We start from the raw sequence: 21,651 nt of genomic DNA on the forward strand, positions 1-21,651 counted from the left end.
GGGTAAGCTTCTATCTTTTCAAGCTAGACTTGTTCTGATTAGATCTGTCATTTCAAGCTATGTTATTCATTTTATGGCTGTATACAAATGGCCATGTAACATTATTAAGAAGGTAGAGAGAGCCATTAGAAATTTTCTTTGATCTGGTGATGTTGAGAAACATAAGTATTTTACGGTTTTATACGATAACCTGTGTTGTTCAAGGCGTGAAGGACGCCTAGGCATTAAGAAGTTGTTGGATGTCAACAAGGCCATGCTTATGAAGTTAAGGGTTACTATTCGGGACTCAAACAAGGTTTGGGCTCGATTCTTGAAAGCCAAATATTTCAAAATAAATGGTAATTTGATCGATCATAAACTGGGTTCTTCGGTTTTCCCGGGAATTCGGTTGGTTTACAATTTTGTGCAAAAGCATACTCGATCAATTATAGGTAATGGCGCTAATACTTCCTTATTTTTTGATAATTGGTGTGGTAATTTTTCGATTGTGAAGAGAATGGGTATTATTTCTAAGGGCCCTAATGATTTTAAGGCTAAGTTAATGATATTATTGTTGATGGTGCATGGGTCATTCCTCAACAAACGGAGGACTTGATGATTCGGTGCTATAATGATGTTCAAAATCTGCCCCTTATTGCTGGTGATGAAGATTACAAGATTTGGGATTTGGATAGCAAAGGTGTTTTTTCAGTTAAGTCTGCAAAGGCTGCTATTAGAACGCCTTTTGAGGTGCAGCCTTGTGCTGCTTTGTTTTCTAGGCCTGTCGTACATCCTACTTTGAGTGTACAATATTGGAAGATTTGGGCTAAACAATGTTGTGCAAGTGAAGATAATATTATCAAGAAGACTGGTAGGAGTATGCCTACAATGTGCCGTCTGTGTAGGAAGAATGGCGAGTCTATTAGCCAAATTACTTGGCATTGCAGGTTTGCTAGGAGAATTTGGGCTTGGGAGGCTAATATTTTTAACCTGCAGCCAAATGAAAAATTGATGACCTCTTACAAGGCTGCTAAAGGTCGAAGCAGGATGACAAAAGATCTGTGGTTAGTTGATAATCTTGCAATTGTCATGGAACTTTGGAAATTGAGGAATAAAGTATTTTTTGAAGATGCTCTGGTGCAATGGCTTGGTTTTAAAGGACGAGTTTATCAAGTAATTCGTGATAACTCAATCAGAATGAAGGGCCATATGTATAACAATATGGATGAGTTACATATCTTGAACTATTTCACGGTGCAACACAGATCGTGCAGAGTTTCTGCTCCAATCGAGGTTAGTTGGGATCCTCGTAATCCATGTGAAATTATGATTTGTTGTGATGGTGCTTCTCTCGGAAATCCAGGCCAGGCAGGTGCTGGCGTTACTTTTCGTGATGCTAATACTGCAGTGCTTGGTGTTCTTTGTGTTCGCCTTGGCTGGCAAACTAATTATTATACAATAGTGTGTGCTATAATTTATGGCATGATGCTAGCCAAGAGGTGGAATGTGAAGAATATTTGCGTGCAGTCAGATTCGATGAGTTGCATTCAAGATTTTCAGAATGGAGTGCTGCCGTGGGTGTTAATACCGAAATGGAGTCTTGCGAAGAATTTTTACAACAATATTCGTTATGTTCATAGTTATAGAGAAGCTAATTTTTCGGCTGATGCTTTGTTCAAGCAAGCATGTTTGCTGGCTGAAGATATCTTTGAGTTTTATGAGGGGAAGCCAGGCTTTATTCTATCTGTAGAATGGCCTGGCGTAGTTTATTATCGCTTTAAATAGTCCAGATGAGGGGATGGCCTCATGGCTATCTTCTAGTATGGCCTAGACCATGTACAGTTTTTTGCTTTTTATTTTAATTATTGACCGAGTAAAAAAAAAAAAAACTTCTCCACCGAGTTGGCGTAAATTTTTTTACAAATATTACGATTAGCTTGTCATGGAGGAAACAGGATCACACCAAAGATCCTAAAAGGCGTGCAAACAACTCTGCAAACCCAATCATGATAGATGAATACGTCCTACACATGAAAACTAGCATTCCATTACGGCCAGTCAGGTAGTAACACAGGATTAACCTGATATCTACATTGTTGCGGTTTGATTAATTGAATGATTAAAAGAAGATATCAAATACAGACACATGACATGAGTTTATAGACTCTCTCTTGACTCGATTTCTCTCTTGCACTCGCATGTTCTTATGGCACACTTTAGTAACACCTAACACACACACAACTCACACACACTCTACACAGTATATGCTATCATCAGGTAGTTACCGCCAATTCAGGAAAACTAATCTCAAACTCAGTAGAGTAGGCGGAACTAACCATCAAAGTAGACGAACTATTCTTCGCAATCAGTCATAAGAAACTCACTCCATTCCCACACAACAAGGGAAACCAAAAGGTCCCCAAACTCTGGAAAACTCATTTTGTGCTTTCCACCCGTACTAGAGCCACATGATGCAAGACTGATGCAATTGATGGATTATAATCCAATGATAGGTAAAGAACGGGGAGCTACAACAATACTTAAACACTGTGTCACGCCGTACCATGAGGAAAACGGTATATGTAACTTAAGCGAAGAAGAACAACATACACTAACAAATATAAGCTAAAGGATCCATGGAGCACTACGAAACAAGTAGTATAAGAGTATCTTCTATATGGTGTCTGCTTATAACTATTTCTGTGTGTGCTGTTAGAGGTTTCATTACTAGTTCACAGTTATATCTGTATCCGTACATTGTACGTACACTTCTTGGTTTTCTGTTAACTGTAATAGCTGGCATTGCCAGCCTGTCTACTCAGCCTGTTATATAAAGGCTTGTTCAGTGTTTTGTTGTCTTGTAATGTGATTGATTGATTCCTCTCCAATCGTTTTCACTATGGTATCAAAGTCATTGCCACACACAACTCACACACACTCTACACAGTATATGCTATCACCCTCCCTCAAGCTCAAGATGGGTTGAAGAAAACAGCTTGAGATTGCACCTAACACACACACAACTCTCACTCACTCTACACAGTATATGCAAACCAGCACACACATAGATACACAGTTGAACAGTAGGAGAAATATCTATGACAAGTGGTGTGGAATGTCTAGTTAGAGTAGGCAAATATGAAGCACATCTCTGACAAGGTCCAAAGCAGCATACAACATGAAATAATAGCTCCAAAAATAGGTTGCAGTTGATGTAGAATGGACATAAAGTATGCAGACAACAACAATAGTAGGTGTGATGCAGTAGGTAAGGCAACAGATTGTATAAGAAGATACACTCACAGTAGTAGGCAGGCATTATATCTCCATACTGGAACACCCCAGCCATGAGTAATCAGTACCATGAGTTGTTGCTGGTGTATAAGAAGTATTAGCAGTTGATATATGAGGAGCACGCAAGAGAGAAATGTTGTGACAGGCCTGTACAAGACAATTAGTACCACTGACAGCATAACCATTGAACCAATTTGCAAAAGTACCAACTCCAACATAACAAAAAATTGCAGGAACAGTTGGTCACAGAACTGGATTAGCAATAAAACCCAATCGCTGGAAATAAGAGAACTCTCCATTATTGAGCTTAGCACCAGTTTGGCATCAGCAGCATAAACTCAGTCGTGTGTAGAAAAAGCTCGTATGTAGTCGGAGAATCCACCAATAAAAATAAGCTGCAAGATATAATGTACAAGCTTGATGAATCTTATGGCATGGCTGATGTTAAAAAATTAAGAGACCAACACTTTAGCATTTCCATTCATTCCATTATTGCAGAGATTCAATAATTCAATCGTTTTATTGCCACCATTGAAGATAAACTTCAATTATATTATTAGAAAACATGAAACGGAATAACTAAATTGAATCCTTATGCAGGTATTGCAGCGGTAAACCATAAAACATTTATTGCAGCACCATTGAAGATTAACTTCAACTGAATTATTCGAAGAGCATGAAAAATAGAAGAACAAAAGGTTACACATTGAACACATATGCAAGCTGAAAAACACGCTGCATACTAAGTGTACACAAACTCAACAAAAGAACTTCAACTTGTACTTATATAACACACCAACTCTAATTCGAAGTCCAAACTTAGAAACATCATTAAAAACGCAAGACGCTTCAACACCGTAGTGAGGACTGCCTAGAAATAAGAATTGAGATTGGAAGTACGAAGAATGAGCCGTTAAACACTATGTGCAGCATCAATTTTCACCCACAAACTCTCAACCTTCTGCTGAATCCAATCAGGTGGAATGACTTTAAGTTTTCGCCCTAACTAGACCTTGGTGTAGCGGACTAGAACACTGATAAACACATTTTTGAGTCCGATTTGTCTCGATTCTATATATTGTTAGGGCTCATTTTTGTACTTATTATGGTGTTTTATTTATTTGTAGGTATTTTTGGCTAATAAACATTTTTGGAAAAAATTGGCTCGAAAAGTTGTCGGAAAGCACCCGGAGGACATTTGCTATTCACACGCTCACTTTGGATAAGGGGTAACCTAATTACTAAGGGGTATCCCATTTCCAGGCAGTTGCTAATCGCACCCCTACTCTGGATAAGGGGCAACCATTTTCAACATTAAAAAAAAGGATTTTGGCGGGAAAAAAGTGTAGTTAAAGAGCAGTTTTGGCAATCGTGATTTGGAGGAGTTTGAGGTCGATTAAACCTATGATTTTCATAGGATAGACTCCTTATGGGTCTAGGAATATGATATGGGTGTCTAAATCGATTATATTGCGCTCAATCGACGGATTTTTCTCACAATAAGAAAATATGGAAAGTCACGTGTGTGACCTGTTTTAGGGAATTTTAGAGAGATTAAAACGCTATAAACCTTCCCAAAGATTTGTATCTATCTAAGGAAGAGTTTAGAATAAAAATGAAAGCTCAGAAACGCGTAGAAATCCTAAAACAATAAATTGTCGCAACTTGGCCGTGAAGAGAAGGAAAGAGATTTTGGAAGATTTGGGAGAGATTTAATCGGTATTTTTGATATAAATAGATGTCTTGGGTCATATAAAATAGGTGTCGAGAGTTTGGGAACCTAAGGAGAGCCAGAGAAGAAGAAATCAGAGCTTTACCAAACTCTATTTCTGCTGCTGCTGCTGCTGTTGAAGAAGAAGAACAACTGAAGAACATTGACCCCCGGTAGACAGTCGCAGAAAAGTGTCACTGTTTAACAGCTGAAGAACATTAAGATGTTCAGGGCAGTCTTAAATCAGCGACAAAGCAACAGTTTTTCTGTAACAGTTCCATTGTAACAGCTGTTTTGCAATACCAATACACTGTTGCAAACAGTCTGTGTTATTAATTTTCACTCTTTTAATCATCTTTTGAGCAACAAACACATATTTTGAGATCATGATTAATATGAGGAGCTAAACCACATTGCTGAGGCGATAAAGGAAGCTATTTTTCCAACAAAAAAGTGGTATATTCTATTTTATCTTTTTATTTGCAATAATTATATGATTATTTGCCTTGAACTATTATTGAATATGATTTTTATTTGAGTGATTGTGATCTATTTTGATGGAGTATGCTTAGTTCTAATACTTTTGATGCTTCATACTTGGTATTTACAATTATTACTTTTGAAAATCTACTTGTTGCAATATTTTAGAATCAAATTAAACAAGAAAATTGCATAAATATAAGTATTGGTTTAATCACTTTGAACTTGGAAAATATTGGAATCTTAGCCTCAGTGTTTCTTTTAGTATTGATATCATCTTTGATTGAGTTTGCTATAATTTTTCGTGAGTTTTCTATTTTAATATTAGGATTTAAGTCTAATTAATATCCTTCACAAGTCTGAGAATCTAACCATTTTTACCACTATCTACAAATCACATCAATTTTTGGCGTCGCCGATGCGGACTTGTTTTTAGGGTTTTAGATTTATTTTTATTTTTTGTTTTTATTATTTTTGTCTTTTTTTATGTTTTTGGGTATTTATCTTGTGTCTACAGGTCCTGGATCATAAAGAAAATTGAGCCAAGGAGTTTGGTGATTTCATAAAGACGTGGAGCTAAAGATTAAAGCAAAAAGAACAGAAAAGAAGAATTTTATTTATTTATTTTATTTATTTTTTTTTAGACAATTTTAGTTTAGGGTTTGTTTATTTTATTTAAAAAAAAACTGTATTAGGGTTTATTATTTTTGTAATTTTTCTTTATTTTTTTGGACTTTTGGACTTTGGGACATTTTTTTTATTACCCTATGGAAGGGTACTTTAAATATAAACTGTTTGCAGAGAAGTAGGACAATTACGATATTGTCTCTGCACCTTGGGTTCGTACACTAGACATCGGAGTCAGTGGCCCGAGTCGACTACAACCGATTCATCCCCCGTCTGGAACGGGAGGTAAGATTCTAAACACTCGCGAATCCCCTGTCAGCGAGTTACTGGACTCCTTCGTATGCATATATGTTGAGGACTGAATACGGACATTTATTTTTCTAGTAAAGGGCAAGGCCTGGCCATACAAGATAAGGGTTCGGATTTCATCACCGTTCTCTTCTTGCCCGCTTTAGGAACACGTAACCTACGCGAACCTAAGCCTAAAATTTTGACTAGAACGAGACCGATAGGGTAAAGCTTAACAGGAAAGTCATTCGAAAAATATTGGTTACTCTTTTAAGCATACTTCGAAGTTCTTGACGGTTTCTGTAAGTTGAATGCGTGACTGCGCCGCCTTGTAATACCGGTGAGGCCTTGGGTATCAAAGCTCCACCGAGCTTCCCTCGCCTCTATTCAACTTACGTTAACTCGGATTGATTCCAGAGGGGTTTGCTTAAATTGTAACGAATTCCCGTTCGAAGGATTAGAAGCTGGTCTAGAAACAATCTAAGTGGAGCCATCATGCTTTTTGTTTGCTAGAAATCAATAGGTTTGATTTGGTTGAGTCGGCCTTGATCTGTGTTTGCTTACCCTTCCAATTTAGAAAATTCTATTGTATGCCTGAACGTAAAAGAGACGCACTAGGTAGATTTGTTAAAGAGAAACCTAGTAGTTCGAAGCGTCTCGATTACCTTAATCTAGAAAGTCCGACTTTTGAAGAGTCTGTTTTTGAACGTCTTTGACTGAGGAGAGAATCCTGTTGCTCCGATAGCGCCAGAAATGGCAACTTTGAAAGCTTTGTTGAATCCAACTAGGACTACCCGTCCTTCGTGTATTAAGTTAGCTGAAACGGAGGCACCCTATGAACTGAAACCTGGGACCTTACAGATGCTCCCAATCTTTTTAGGGAAAGAAAATGAAAACCCTTATTACCATGTTAGGGATTTTGAGGAAATTTGTAGTACTCTAAGAATTAGAGGCTTAGATGATGATGCTTTGAAACTTAGGTTATTCCCATTTTCCCTGAAAGATAAGGCCAAGTCGTGGCTGTATAGTTTGGACTCCGAGTCAATTGAGACATATGAACAACTTACATCTGCCTTTTTCAATAAGTTTTTCCCTAGGCACAAAACATCGTCTATTAGGACGCAAATATGCACATTTTCACAACAAGAGGGAGAATCTTTATATAGGTATTTGGAAAGGTTCAATGATTTATTATCCCAGTGTCCTCATCATGGTTTAGAAAAGGTTAGGCTAGTTCATGATCCTTTTCGGGTTTAGATTTTATTCACAACGACCATGGTTGAGTCTCTATGCACTGGTGGATTTGAAAACCAAACTGTTGATGCGGCGATGGAATTTTTTAATGAAATCGCCGAAAAAACCCAGCAATGGGAAAATAGTAGGGCACCCCAGAAAACAATTCTTTTAAGTAGAGGAAACGTTAATAGGGTAGAAGGAGGCTATGAATCAGATGCCAAAATTGCTGCTATAGCAAAAAGGTTAGAAGCCTTAGAAGTGGGCCAGACTAGTGGTAGAGTGGAGCCTTTTTGGGAAGGCCAGAATATTGAAGAGCAGGCCAATGCTCTTTATAATAACACTAGATTTGATAACCGTCAAAAGATTGACCCATATTCAGAAACCTATAATCCTGGTTGGAGAAACCATCCGAACCTTTGTGGTCTAAGGGCCAAAGTCAAGGTCAGTTTAGTAATTCTAATGCTCCCCAGGTTTTGGCTATACTAAGAATCCTTCAGGACTAGCTCAGTTTCAGAATCAGTCAGATAAGAAAATCCTAAGTTTAGAGGAATCTCTCGCCTTGTTAACTCAGCAAACTGCAAAATTCCAGTTATCCGTAGAACAGAGTCTACAAGCTAGTAACAGGATAGGACAAGAAAATAGTCAGGCTATTTCCGAGTTAAAAACCCAGGTTGGTCTGATAAGTGATTCTTTGAGAGAAAAAGGTAAGTTTCCTAGTCAAACACAACCCAACCCTAGAGGAGTTCATGAATTAGGTGCAAAACCATCGAATCAATTGAATGTGTTAGAACCCTTAGAAGTGGTAGAGTTGTAGACAATAAGGTAACCATGCCCGATAGTGAACATACTGTAGTTCACCCCTCAGGATCTCACCTCTCAGGACCAGTAGCTGAAGAGACTGATAAAGTTTCTGATGATGTGAATTCGGTTCCTGAAAGGTCTGATTTTAGGCCTAGAGCCCCATTTCCTCAGCTATTAGTACCAACAAAGAAGGAATCGAACTTTAATGACATAGTGGAGGTTTTTAAGCAAGTTACCATAAACCTTCCCTTATTAGATGCAATTAGGCAAATTCCTGCTTATGCCAAGTTCCTTAAGGATATGTGTACGCGAAAGCGAAAACTTAGCGTCCATAAGAAAGCCTTTTTAGCTAGTCACGTAAGTTCAATCATTCAGAACACCACAACTCCAAAGTACAAAGACCCAGGTTCTCCTACCATTGCTTGCACAATAGGTAACTTCCGGGTAGAAAAAGCTTTACTTGACTTAGGAGCCAGTGTGAACTTACTGCCATTCCATGTATACTTACAGCTAGGACTTGGTGAAATGAAACCTACTCAGATGACACTGCAGTTAGCTGATAGGTCTGTTAAAATCCCTCGAGGTGTTATCGAGGATGTTCTTATTGAGGTCGACAAGTTTATTTATCCAGTGGATTTCGTGGTCCTAGATACCCAACCTGTCCCTGACCCAGAGAACCAGATACCTGTGATTTTAGGTCGCCCATTTTTAGCTACGTCTAATGCGATCATTAACTGTCGAAATGGTGTGATGAGTTTATCTTTTGGTAATATGACTATGGAGATGAACATTTTTAATGTCAGTAAGCAACCTCATGAGCTAGATGACACATGTGTTGAGGAGGTGAACATGATAGAAGCCTTAGTTCAGGAGTCATTACCAAACATCTTGTCTGAAGACCCATTAGAAAGTTGTCTATCCCATTTTGGTTTAGATTTTGACGACGATAGCACTATTGAACAGGTGAATGCTCTATTAGATTCTACCCCTGTGTTAGACACTGATAGATGGAAAGCTAGGTTCGAACCGTTACCAGTTTCTGAGACTACCCTAATTCCTTCTTTAGAAGAGCCCCCAAAGTTGGACCTTAAACCACTACCCGATACTCTAAAGTATGTGTTTTTAGGCCCATCTGAGACTTTACCTGTGATTGTAGCTTCCATTTGGATAGTGATCAGGAAAGTAGGCTAGTAAATGTACTTCAAGACAATAAGGAAGCTTTAGGGTGGACTATAGCAGACATTAAGGGTATAAGTCCTACTGTGTGTATGCATCAGATTCATTTAGAGGAAGACTCCAAACCTTCTAGGGAGATGCAACGTCGACTGAACCCTAACATGAAAGAGGTAGTTCGAAAAGAGGTGCTTAAGTTGTTAGATGCGGGTATTATTTACCCAATTTCAGACAGTAAGTGGGTCAGCCCTGTTCAGGTTGTCCCCAAGAAATCAGGTATCACTGTAGTCCAGAATGATAATAATGAATTAATCCCAACCCGAGTGACCACGGGATGGCGTGTGTGTATTGACTATAGGAAATTGAACAAGGTCACAAGGAAGGATCACTTTCCCCTTCCTTTTATCGACCAAATGCTAGAGCGATTAGCTGGACATAGTCACTATTGCTTCTTAGATGGCTACTCCGGTTATAATCAGATCGTTATTGCCCCAGAAGACCAAGAGAAAACCACTTTTACCTGTCCCTTTGGTACCTTTGCGTATAGACGCATGCCTTTCGGGCTATGTAATGCCCCTGCAACTTTTCAGCGTTGTATGATGAGCATATTTTCTGATATGGTAGAACGGTTCTTAGAGGTCTTTATGGATGATTTTTCAGTGTTTGGTTCATCTTTCGATGAGTGCTTGCATCATTTGACATTAGTGTTGACTAGGTGTAAGGAAAAAAATGTGCTTAATTGGGAAAAATGCCATTTCATGGTTAAATCAGGAATTGTATTAGGGCACATCGTCTCTTCAAAGGGTATAGAGGTAGACAAAGCCAAAGTTGACCTTATTAAGACTTTACAGGTCCCAAAAACCGTAAAAGATATTAGGTCATTCCTAGGGCATGCAGGTTTTTACCGTCGATTCATTAAGGATTTTAGCTTGATTTCTAGACCTCTTTGCAATTTGCTTGCAAAAGATGTTAAGTTTGTCTTTGATGATGCTTGTTTAGAGGCTTTTGAGAAGCTTAAAACTTTACTCACTACTGCCCCGATAGTCCAGGCACCTAACTGGAACCTACCCTTTGAGATTATGTGTGATTCTTCAGATTATGCTATAGGCGTCGTTTTAGGACAACGAGAAAACAAATTACTTCATGTGATTTATTATGCTAGCAAAACTCTGAATGATGCCCAAATGAACTACACAACTACCGAGAAGGAACTTTTAGCCATCGTGTTTGCCTTGGATAAGTTTAGGTCCTACCTATTAGGTTCTAAGATCATAATCTATACAGATCATGCTGCTTTGAAATACCTTTTATCTAAGAAGGATACCAAACCTAGATTGATTAGATGGATCCTATTGTTACAGGAATTTTCCCCACATTAGAGACAAAAAGGGTGCAGAAAATGTAGTAGCAGACACTTGTCTAGGCTAGTTGTTAGTTCCCCTAGTGATTCCCTTCCTATAAGGGATAGCTTTCCTGATGAACAATTGTTCTCTGTTTCCCAATCACCTTGGTATGCAAATATAGTGAATTATCTTGTTACTGGTCGAACCCCAACATTGGGGTAAGCAAGATCGTTCTAGGTTTTTAGCCGAGGTTAAGCATTTTTTTGGGACGATCCTTATCTGTTTAAGTATTGTCCGGACCAGATTATTAGGAGATGTGTATCTGAGAGTGACCAGTCTAGTATTATCTCCTTTTGTCATGAACATGCATGTGGGGGTCATTTTAGTGCTAAGAAGACTGCTGCTAAGATTTTGCAGTGTGGATTTTACTGGCCTTCGTTGTTTAAAGATTCCCATAGTCATTGTGTTTCTTGTGAGCGTTGCCAGAAGTTAGGAACCATTTCCCGTAGAAATATGATGCCTTTGAACCCTATTTTAGTGATTGAGGTCTTTGATGTGTGGGGCATTGATTTTATGGGTCCATTTCCTATTTCGTTTGGTTATCTTTACATACTTGTCGCTGTAGACTATGTGTCTAAGTGGGTTGAGGCGGTTCCGTGTAAACGAATGACCACAGGGTCGTAGTCCAGTTTTTGAAAGAGAATATACTTACACGTTTTGGTACGCCGCGAGCTATAATTAGTGATGGAGGTTCACACTTTTGTAATAGACCGTTTCTCTTTTAATGAAACAATACGGTATTACCCATAAAGTAGCAACCCCATATCACCCTCAGACTAGTGGTCAGGTAGAGGTTTCCAATAGGGAAATTAAACGTATTCTAGAGAAAAAGTTAATCCAAATAGGAAAGACTGGTCGTCGAGGCTTACTGATGCCTTATGGGCTTACCGTACTGCGTTTAAGACACCCATTGGAATGTCACCTTATCGTTTAGTGTTTGGAAGGCATGTCACCTGCCTGTTGAGTTAGAGCATCGAGCCTATTGGGCTATTAAGAACTTAAACTTTTCACTTGACAAGGCAGGAGCTCAAAGAAAGCTCCAGCTCAATGAGTTGGACGAGATTCGTAGAGATGCATACGATAGTGCTAAGGAGTATAAGAACAAAATGAAACTTGTGCATGATAGGAATATTTTACGAAAGTCATTTTCTCCAGGTCAAAAAGTTCTTCTGTATGACACTCGTTTGCATCTATTCCCCGGGAAGTTGCGCTCTCGGTGGACCGGTCCTTTTGTGGTCCGTACTGTTTTTCCTCATGGCGCTGTTGAGATTGAGACACCAGATGGTAGTAGTTCTTCGAAGGTTAACGGTCAGCGATTGAATCCCTTTTTAGAGCCTTTTCCTACAGGTGATGTTGAGGAGGTCCCTCTGGAGGACCCTGTTTACCTTGATTGACCATCGAGGCGATTTTGTATGTTGTATAATATTTTTGTAGGTTTTTTGTTACACTTCACCCAGGTACTATCTTTCCGACTTCTCTCTTTACTATTTGCTCTTGTTACTTATATTTTTGGTACTATTCTTTGATTAGAAACATTGAGGACAATGTTATATTTAAGTTTGGGGGTGGGGTAGAACTTTTTGTTACCTTTTCGTTGCAAGAAATAAAAATAAACTCCAGAGCCTAGAAATTTATCCCTATTAAGGATGGCACTAACCAATCTAAGTGGATGGAAGCATTTTGGTTGTAGGAGTTGGGGAACCAATCTGACTAGATGGCAACATCTAAAGAGTCTATTCATAAAATCACAGATCTCAGGTGTTAGAAATAACATAATAGTTTCACCATATCTCGTTGAGTCCTTTTCACTTATGTTTTTATTTTGTTTTTTTTTTTAAACTATGTTTCTCTAGGTGATTATGTGGGGCTCACGATTCAAGTTGTTACCAATCTAGGGTGAATTAGAGTGATTGAGATGCAAAAAAAAAAAAAGACCAGACCATCTGACCAACTGGAATAAATTCAATAAAGTCGACCACTGGAACCCTTGTATATGCCAGTTGTGTTGACCTGGAGTTAGGATTATCAATCACTGGTTCCCTTATATATGCCAATGTGTTGATATTAGTCAGACTAGTACACTAGTGGAAAATGGGTTTTTAACCACTTCCTGGGCTTCACTAAAACGACTGCTGCTGGGCTGTAATAATTTTGGGTGTTGTGGCCAGCAGCTGTTTTATTTAAACTTGTTTCTGTCACAGTAGTTTTAGAGATGGGTATTTTTGTAAAAACACAGAGCTCCCTAATAGGTTTTGGTAGAGTTCTAAAACCACTGTGAGACAAAGAACTTTCTATAAAAAACTTTTTAAAATTCTATCTGTCCTCCTTTCTCTTATCGTTCTAACCTGCTCACTTGCTAGATGCGCCTCTCTCTTCTCCATTTTTCATATCCTCATTGTTGAATCCTGAAAGTAAAAAAAATCAGAAGTAATCACTTCAATCTTTGCTCCTAAACCCAAACCCCTTTCTCATCTTATTCATCTTCTCCAAAAAGCTCAAATGTAAACTGAAAGATAACAACAACAATTTGTTTGTAATTAAACAAACCCCTTAAATTGCGTATGATTCTTCTTCTACTAATTCTACTTCTTCTTCTTTTTCTCTTGTTTAATTTGGATTTGGTTAGATCTAATTTTCTTGTAAGATTCTAGGATTTTCACCCAAAAAATTAATCCGAATTGGAGACGATTATCGTAAAGACTTTAGGGTTTTATCTGAAATTAGGGATTCTTTGAATCTGAAATTTGTTAGGGATTTTGATTTATACATGTTTGTTAATGATGCTGTTATACCTATTTTATTTAGGGATTGTTATTTGAATCTGGAATTTGTTGGTGATATTGATTTGTTAATGTTTCTTAATGCAGCTTTTATACCAAGAAATAAAACTGGTCGATCTGAATCGATTCAGTATGTTGATGGTCTTACCGAGGTAAAATCAATTTCTGGTTTCTGTTTGAGTTACATATATCTTCATATAGTTTTAAACCTTCAATAGTAACTGCTATTCGTTTTTTTTTATCTGGTCAATTAGGTTGCACATGGATCAACTGTTAAAGAAGAAACAGAAGGGGTGTGAGTGTTCTTGTGTCCATTTTATTTTGTTTGTGATTTTAGGTTCTGAACTATATGGATATTCAACTGGAACGACCTAAAGTCTGATGGGGTGAAGCAAAAGTTGGAATGGCTAATTAAAATCAGGAGAAAAATCTCCATGTGAACAATTAAAATCGGGTTCAACACTTCTCTTAGCATTTCTAGAATCTGAACCGAGTACTTTGTTGTTCAGAGTGAAGTTCATTTTTTCTTTCTATTGCGTAGATACTGAATGATGAAATACTTTTGCTATGTAGGAGAGGAAGCTAGATGAATGTTAGGATCCTAAACTGGATAAAAGTTTTTTTATAATATTGTATCCTAGGTACAAGGCCTTTGTTTTTGTGGTAACCATGACTGACACAGAAACTAAAGAAAATTCTTTGTTAACTTGATTTAGTGTCCGAATATGAGCTCAGTTTACATTTTTTGGTATGTTTTGGTTCATGTATAGCATTCCTCTTTGACAACTTAATGTTTTTGTCTTCCCGGCATAATTATCTCTTCCAGAGGGGATGGCATCAGTAGATGGGTTAACAACAAGGATGACGGACCATTACAATATTCTGGTGAGACAAAAATTGGTTCTTGGTACTGGGATTTTGATCCTAGATGCTTTTATCCTGTACCTCCATTGAATGTGAACATATTTTGTTTTTACTGCATGGGATGAATTTCATCCAATAATACTGTATTTCAAAATTGTTCTTGGTTCTGTTGTTGTCATGTTGAAACTCATGTGTTCTTGTTGGACTATTGACGAGTGACGAGATTCCTATGCATTACAGATGAAATATGTATCATTTTTTCGTTTCTTTCCTTAATTTATCGAGTTCTCTTTTTTCCCCTATCCTAAGTCTTGAATTGTGTAACTCAGTGGTCGGTTTCCTTAACTACTCTTCTGTAATGTCTCATCTCCGTCGATATCAAATATTAATTCCTTACTGTGGCTGCAGAACATGTGGAAAATCAGTTCATATGTTATTCTTTGAATTTCAGTTGGAGTTGATGTTTGTGTATGTGTTGGTAGTGAAGGTGTCAAGTAGATTCCTCATCCATTTTTCTTTTTATGTTAGTTGATATAGTCTTGGTTTTATTTTAAGCTTAAGGCTGGAGTGATGGAAAAACAACCTGATCATATGTGGATGCAGAGACAAACTTAAGGTTCGTCAACTTTGAAAAGTTTATGAGAAGATCTAAAGAAATTGACGAACCCTCCATCCATGCTTCTCAGTCTGCCGAAGTCTTTAATTTTCCTGATGAATCTAGAAAGCATTGGCTTCTTATTTTAGAATCTCCTAAGAGATCAGGCCTAAATGTGAATGCTTATGAAGATATCCATATGTGTTCAGTGCATCTGCGAATCAAGCTCCACTAATTTCAAAATATGTGGCAAACAACCAGTATTGGTATGAAGATCAGGTAATAACTCTCCATTGAATGCTTGAATTGTTCTTCTTTTATCTTCTTTATGTACATGGAGAGCTGGAAACATGGTCGCCTCTTCATGTTATCAGGAAATAAGCCAAAAAAAAGGATTTCAGAACTGTCATCGAGGTATATATCTTCTTTACAAGTTAACGAACACCATCATTAGCAGACTGTAATTGCATTGTTCCCTCTCCTTACTTATATCACATACTTGAATTATTATTCGCAAGTCAGATTTGTACTTCGTTTCCCTACCCCATATGACCAATTTTGGAGTTTTGGTAAAAGTTTGTTTGCTTTGTCATTTATACTTCGTTTTGGATAGAACTACTAGATAACATTTGTTAGGCCACTTGTTAGAATACAAACTTGAAGAAAATTAAGCGCAATTTATGTTTTTATGAAAAATATAAAAGGCTTGGTTACTGTATTGTTCATTAGAAATTTTCAATCTTAATTATCAATAGGGTAACTTCTCTTGTTCTCCCCCGACAACTATTTACCTTAAGAACTTGCACAGATATGTAATGTTTGTGTTGTTAAAGAAAAATGTGTATGACATTAATCTTTGTGTTGTAACTGCAGAAGAGATCTTCATGTAAACTTAGCATAAGGGGCGCTCCATACTCTTCGCTTGCAAGCATTAGCCAGGTATTAAATTGCGCATCAGAGTTATTTGGTTCTATCTGCGTATATGTGTTTGTTTATATTTTTGTGCCATCCTTTATGCTTGCATAAGATTTTCTTTAATCTCAATGGACGGGTTATTCACTTTGGCATCAATCCACCTTGCTTGATGTAAATGACTTTCCTGTTGCTTTTAACGTAATACGTTAGTTTAATAGTGCTTGTTGAATTTTTAGTTCCTTCTACTAGCACTTGTCTGCGAGAGGTCAACAACTTTTTGTTTAGATAAACAAACACTTGTTTGTTCCCGCTTCCTTCAATTTTAACAAGTCTTGACCACTTATGGGAGTCGTAGTGCTTGTATCTTCTGGCAACACAGATACAATGGTGTTGATATTGAAGAGGTCAAGAAATTTTTTAGGACATACTATGATGTTAGAACTGTGTTTCCTTTTTTAAAAGAAGTAAGAACTTCGTTATTAAACTTCTAACACCGAACTTATTTTGCTGCAGTGTACTATTACGATCAGTTGGGCAGCTCAGTTCATCTTTTTGCTGGTTTTAGCTTCTTCTTTTTTTTGCGTTGTAGGTTGAGTTCCATGGATTGTGTAAGAAAATTCATCTTTAAGAATGCTTATACTAGTAGTTCTACTTATAACTTATAATGGTGAATTCACTATTCAGTACTTGTGTAGAGTTTGTTGGGGGGGGGGGGGGGGGGGTTTGACTGAAGTGTCAGCTTGGTTCAAATGTAAATTGAGATATTGCTGTAAAAAATTTCAAATTTAAATTGAATGGTGGAAGTTTTGATATCAAATGAGCTCCTATTAAAATTTCAGTTTAATGAATTTCAAATTTTATGTCATTTAGGATAAGTCAGACGAATCAGATTTTCTAATAGGTTCAGTCAGAAATACCAGTAAGACTGGCATCCAGACGAATCTGATTTTCTGAAAATATTCATCACAGTTAAACAACTACCGAAAACTAGCGATTATGCTTTCTAATTTGGAACTTATTAAACTACTGTGTTTGACAGTGTTATCGATCCACTGTCAATGGAAGTTGTTTTTCTAAAGATTTCAACGTGTGTGAGACACAGTCGTTTTGGAAAAAACCACTTCAATATTACAACTGATGAACACAGTCGTTTTTAGTGATATTAACTCTTTTCCTGGGAGTGGTTTAACTTCCATTTTCCACTAGTGGTATCTCAGTCCATTAGGATAGGTTCATTTTGGCGGAGGCCTTCAGACAGATATGAGAAACATCGTTCACCTAGTAAACATCAAAACCATCTATGTTTTTCTATATACATCTTCTTGATATATCCATGTGATTAGTTTTGACTCCGGATATTGATGTCCATAGTGCGACTATCTGAGTAGAGCTCTATCACTTCATATGAATTTTAGTATGCTTGAGTACAAACTCGTGTACAAAAATTGGAATTTCGCATCAGGGTACTTCCTCCTGTAGTCAATAAGTATGCCAACCAAGGAGATTCTTTAGTGCCTTCCAAGGTTCTGTGTAGATAGATAGGGTCTGGAGTAAAAAGGTTTTGTGGGTATACCTTTGGTAAGCCCTCCGGAGCAACACTCCACCACTAGGGACACCTAGGGGTTTAAAGGCTTATTGCATACACTAAATGCAATCGACGATGCCTGCGACAGTGAGTTAGGATTTTATTTCTATTTTATTTTTGCTCGAGGACTAGCAAATAGTAGGTTTGGGGGTATTTGATAGACACATTTTTGTGTCCGATTTGTCTCGATTCTATATATTGTTAGGGCTCATTTTTGTACTTATTATGGTGTTTTATTTATTTGTAGGTATTTTTGGCTAATAAACATTTTTGGAAAAAATTGGCTCGAAAAGTTGTCGGAAAGCACCCGGAGGACATTTGCTATTCAGACGCTCACTTTGGATAAGGGGTAACCTAATTACTAAGGGGCATCCCATTTCCAGGCAGTTGCTAATCGCACCCCTACTCTGGATAAGGGGAAACCATTTTCAACATTCAAAAATAAGGATTTTGGCGGGAAAAAAGTGTAGTTAAAGAGCAGTTTTGGTAATCGTGATTTGAAGGAGTTTGAGGTCGATTAAACATCTGATTTTCATAGGATAGACTCCCTATGAGTCTAGGAATCTGATATGGGTGTTTAAATTGATTAGATTGGGCTCAATCGACGGATTTTTCTCACAAAAAGAAAATATGGAAAGTCACGTGTGTGACCTGTTTTAGGGAATTTTAGAGAGATTAAAACGTTGTAAACATTCCCAAAGATTTGTATCTATCTAAGAAAAGAGTTTAGAATAAAAAGGAAAGCTCAGAAACTCGTAGAAATCCTAAAACAAGAAATTGTCGCAACTTGGCCGTGAAGAGAAGGAAAGAGATTTTGGAAGATTTGGGAGAGATTTAATCGGTATTTTTGATATAAATAGATGTCTTGGGTCATATAAAAGAGGTGTCGAGAGTTTGGGAACCTAAGGAGAGCCAGAGAAGAAGAAATCAGAGCTTTACCAAACTCTGTTTCTGTTGCTGCTGCTGTTGAAGAAGAAGAACAACTGAAGAACATTGACCCTCGGTAGACAGTCGCAGAAAAATGTCACTGTTTAACAGCTGAAGAACATTAAGATGTTCAGGGCAGTCTTATTTCAGGGCAGTCTTAAATCAGCGACAAAGAAACAGTTTTTCTGTAACAGTTCCATTGTAACAGCTGTTTTGCAACACCAATACACTGTTGCAAACAGTCTGTGTTATTAATTTTCACTCTTTTAATCATCTTTTGAGAAACAAACACATATTTTGAGATCATGATTAATATGAGGAGCTAAACCACATTGCTGAGGCGATAGAAGAAGCTATTTTTCCAACAAAAAAGTGGTATATTCTATTTTATCTTTTTATTTGCAATAATTATATGATTATTTGCCTTGAACTATTATTGAATATGATTTTTATTTGAGTGATTGTGATCTATTTTGATGGAGTATGCTTAGTTCTAATACTTTTGATGCTTCATACTTGGTATTTACAATTATTACTTTTGAAAATCTACTTGTTGCAATATTTTAGAATCAAATTAAACAAGAAAATTGCATAAATATAAGTATTGGTTTAATCACTTTGAACTTGGAAAATAGTGAAATCTTAGCCTCAGTGTTTCTTTTAGTATTGATATCATCTTTGATTGAGTTTGCTATAATTTTTAGTGAGTTTTCTATTTTAATATTAGGATTTAAGTCTAATTAATATCCTTCACAAGTCTGAGAATCGAACCACTTTTACCACTATCTACAAATCACATCAAACACACTCAGACCTTTTCGGCATCAGGGAACAAGAACAACAGATTTTGATAAAATTAATTATGATGAAAATCTTAGGTTGAAGATGAAATTGGATGTAGTTGAGCTAGTGATGTAGTAACTGAACACATGAGATCAAATCTAAAGTAATCCAAAGATGAATTTGGAGATTACAATTCGAGATTCAATTGTAGTTGATGAGGTAAGAGATTTCAATCCAAACACCAAACAAGAAATTGAAATAACCAAGAGCTCAAACCCTAAAACTGAATTTTAGATCTAAAATGCATGCTTAATTCTGTTTGTTAACGTAACAGAGCTCTGATACCATAGTAACGCATGATTAACCTGATATGTACATTGCTGCGGTTTGATCAATTGAATGATTAAAAGAAGATATAAAATACAGACACAGGACATGAGTTTATAGACTCCCTCTTGACTCGATTTCTCTCTTGCACTCGCACGTGCTTATGGAACACTTTAGTAACACCTAACACACACACAACTCACACACACTCTACACAGTATATGCTATCATCAGGTAGTTACCGCCAATTCAGGAAAACTAATCTCAAACTCAGTAGAGTAGGCGGAACTAACCATCAAAGTAGACGAACTATTCTTCGCAATCAGTCATAAGAAACTCACTCCATTCCCACACAACAAGGGAAACCAAAAGGTCCCCAAACTCTGGAAAACTCATTTTGTGCTTTCCACCCGTACTAGAGCCACATGATGCAAGACTGATGCAATTGATGGATTATAATCCAATGATAGGTAAAGAACGGGGAGCTACAACAATACTTAAACACTGTGTCACGCCGTACCATGAGGAAAACGGTATATGTAACTTAAGCGAAGAAGAAAAACATACACTAACAAATATAAGCTAAAGGATCCATGGAGCACTACGAAACAAGTAGTATAAGAGTATCTTTTATATGGTGTCTGCTTATAACTATTTCTGTGTGTGCTGTTAGAGGTTTCATTACTAGTTCACAGTTATATCTGTATCCGTACATTGTACGTACACTTCTTGGTTTTCTGTTAACTGTAATAGCTGGCATTGCCAGCCTGTCTACTCATCCTGTTATATAAAGGCTTGTTCAGTGTTTTGTTGTCTTGTAATGTGATTGATTGATTCCTCTCCAATCGTTTTCACTATGGTATCAAAGTCAATTAGGGCCTGATAACCAATTAGAGCTTCTGCCATTAAACCTGCAAATTTAAGCTTTTCGTTCTTGAAAATTTTCTTCTTATTCTCTTCTGATTCGATATGGAATCAACAATTACTAAAGTTCTTCTGAATACTATTGCTAGTATAGTACCATCCAAACTCCAAGATCATAATTTTTTTACTTGGAAATCCTTACTTCTTCCACTTTTCAAAAGGTACAACGTTTTAGGTCACATTGATAGATCAAAAAGATAATCCAAACAAGTTTGTGTATGCACAAAGAATTGCAGATCCAGTAGAAACAATCAATCCAGCATGGATCAAATGGAATGAAGAAGATCAAAACTCATTTTGTGGATCCAGTCAACAATTTATGAATATGTCATATCTTATGTGGCTGGTCCGACAACTTCTTACGAGATTTGGAAGTCAATTTAAGACAGATTTGCATCAATTTCTTCAACACATGTTATTCAACTCAGACTAAGCTTTCTTCAATCAAAGGTAATTCCACCATGATTAACTATCTCAATGAAGTTAAGAAAATATCCGATTCTTTGACTGCAACTGGTTCTCTTATTTGTGAGTCTGAAATGATTGTGAGTGTTCTCAATGGCCTTGGATCTATTTTCGATGCTTTTTGTACATCAATTAGAATTCGCAATCCACCAATTACTCTAGGTGAATTACATAATCTGTTGTTGAATGAAGACATTGCTCTATCTGAAAGAGCAAAACATGCTATTAACTCAGAATAAGCCAAAACATTTGCTACTTTTATAGGAAACAAATCCTTTCCTCACAACAATTCTAAATCCAACTTTGATTACTCTTCAAGACTACAAACACGCTCATACTATCCTTCAATGTATTCTTCTACACCTTTTCATTCAAAGTCCTTTGCCAAAAATACATTCACACAACCACCACCACCACCATCTCCATCACCATCACCTACTCCTACAAGTGGTGCTTTTAATCTCAGACCTAATAGACCAACCTGTCAAATCTGC

The 21,651-nt window shown here is 37.1% G+C and overlaps 1 long non-coding RNA gene and 1 pseudogene across 1 annotated transcript; one reads left to right on the top strand and one right to left on the bottom strand.

Annotated features, from left to right (window-relative positions):
* Positions 1-7,496: 7,496 nt before the first annotated feature.
* On the bottom strand, positions 7,497-7,596 carry LOC113341942 (annotated as a pseudogene).
* Positions 7,597-13,321: 5,725 nt separating this feature from the next.
* On the top strand, positions 13,322-14,232 carry LOC113341853. Its single transcript, XR_003356189.1, has 3 exons — positions 13,322-13,551; positions 13,860-13,924; positions 14,110-14,232. It is a non-coding gene; the product is annotated as an uncharacterized LOC113341853 (long non-coding RNA).
* Positions 14,233-21,651: the final 7,419 nt, after the last annotated feature.

This window comes from Papaver somniferum, unplaced genomic scaffold (assembly GCF_003573695.1).
Source record: "Papaver somniferum cultivar HN1 unplaced genomic scaffold, ASM357369v1 unplaced-scaffold_32, whole genome shotgun sequence".
Classification (NCBI taxonomy): Eukaryota; Viridiplantae; Streptophyta; class Magnoliopsida; order Ranunculales; family Papaveraceae; genus Papaver; species Papaver somniferum.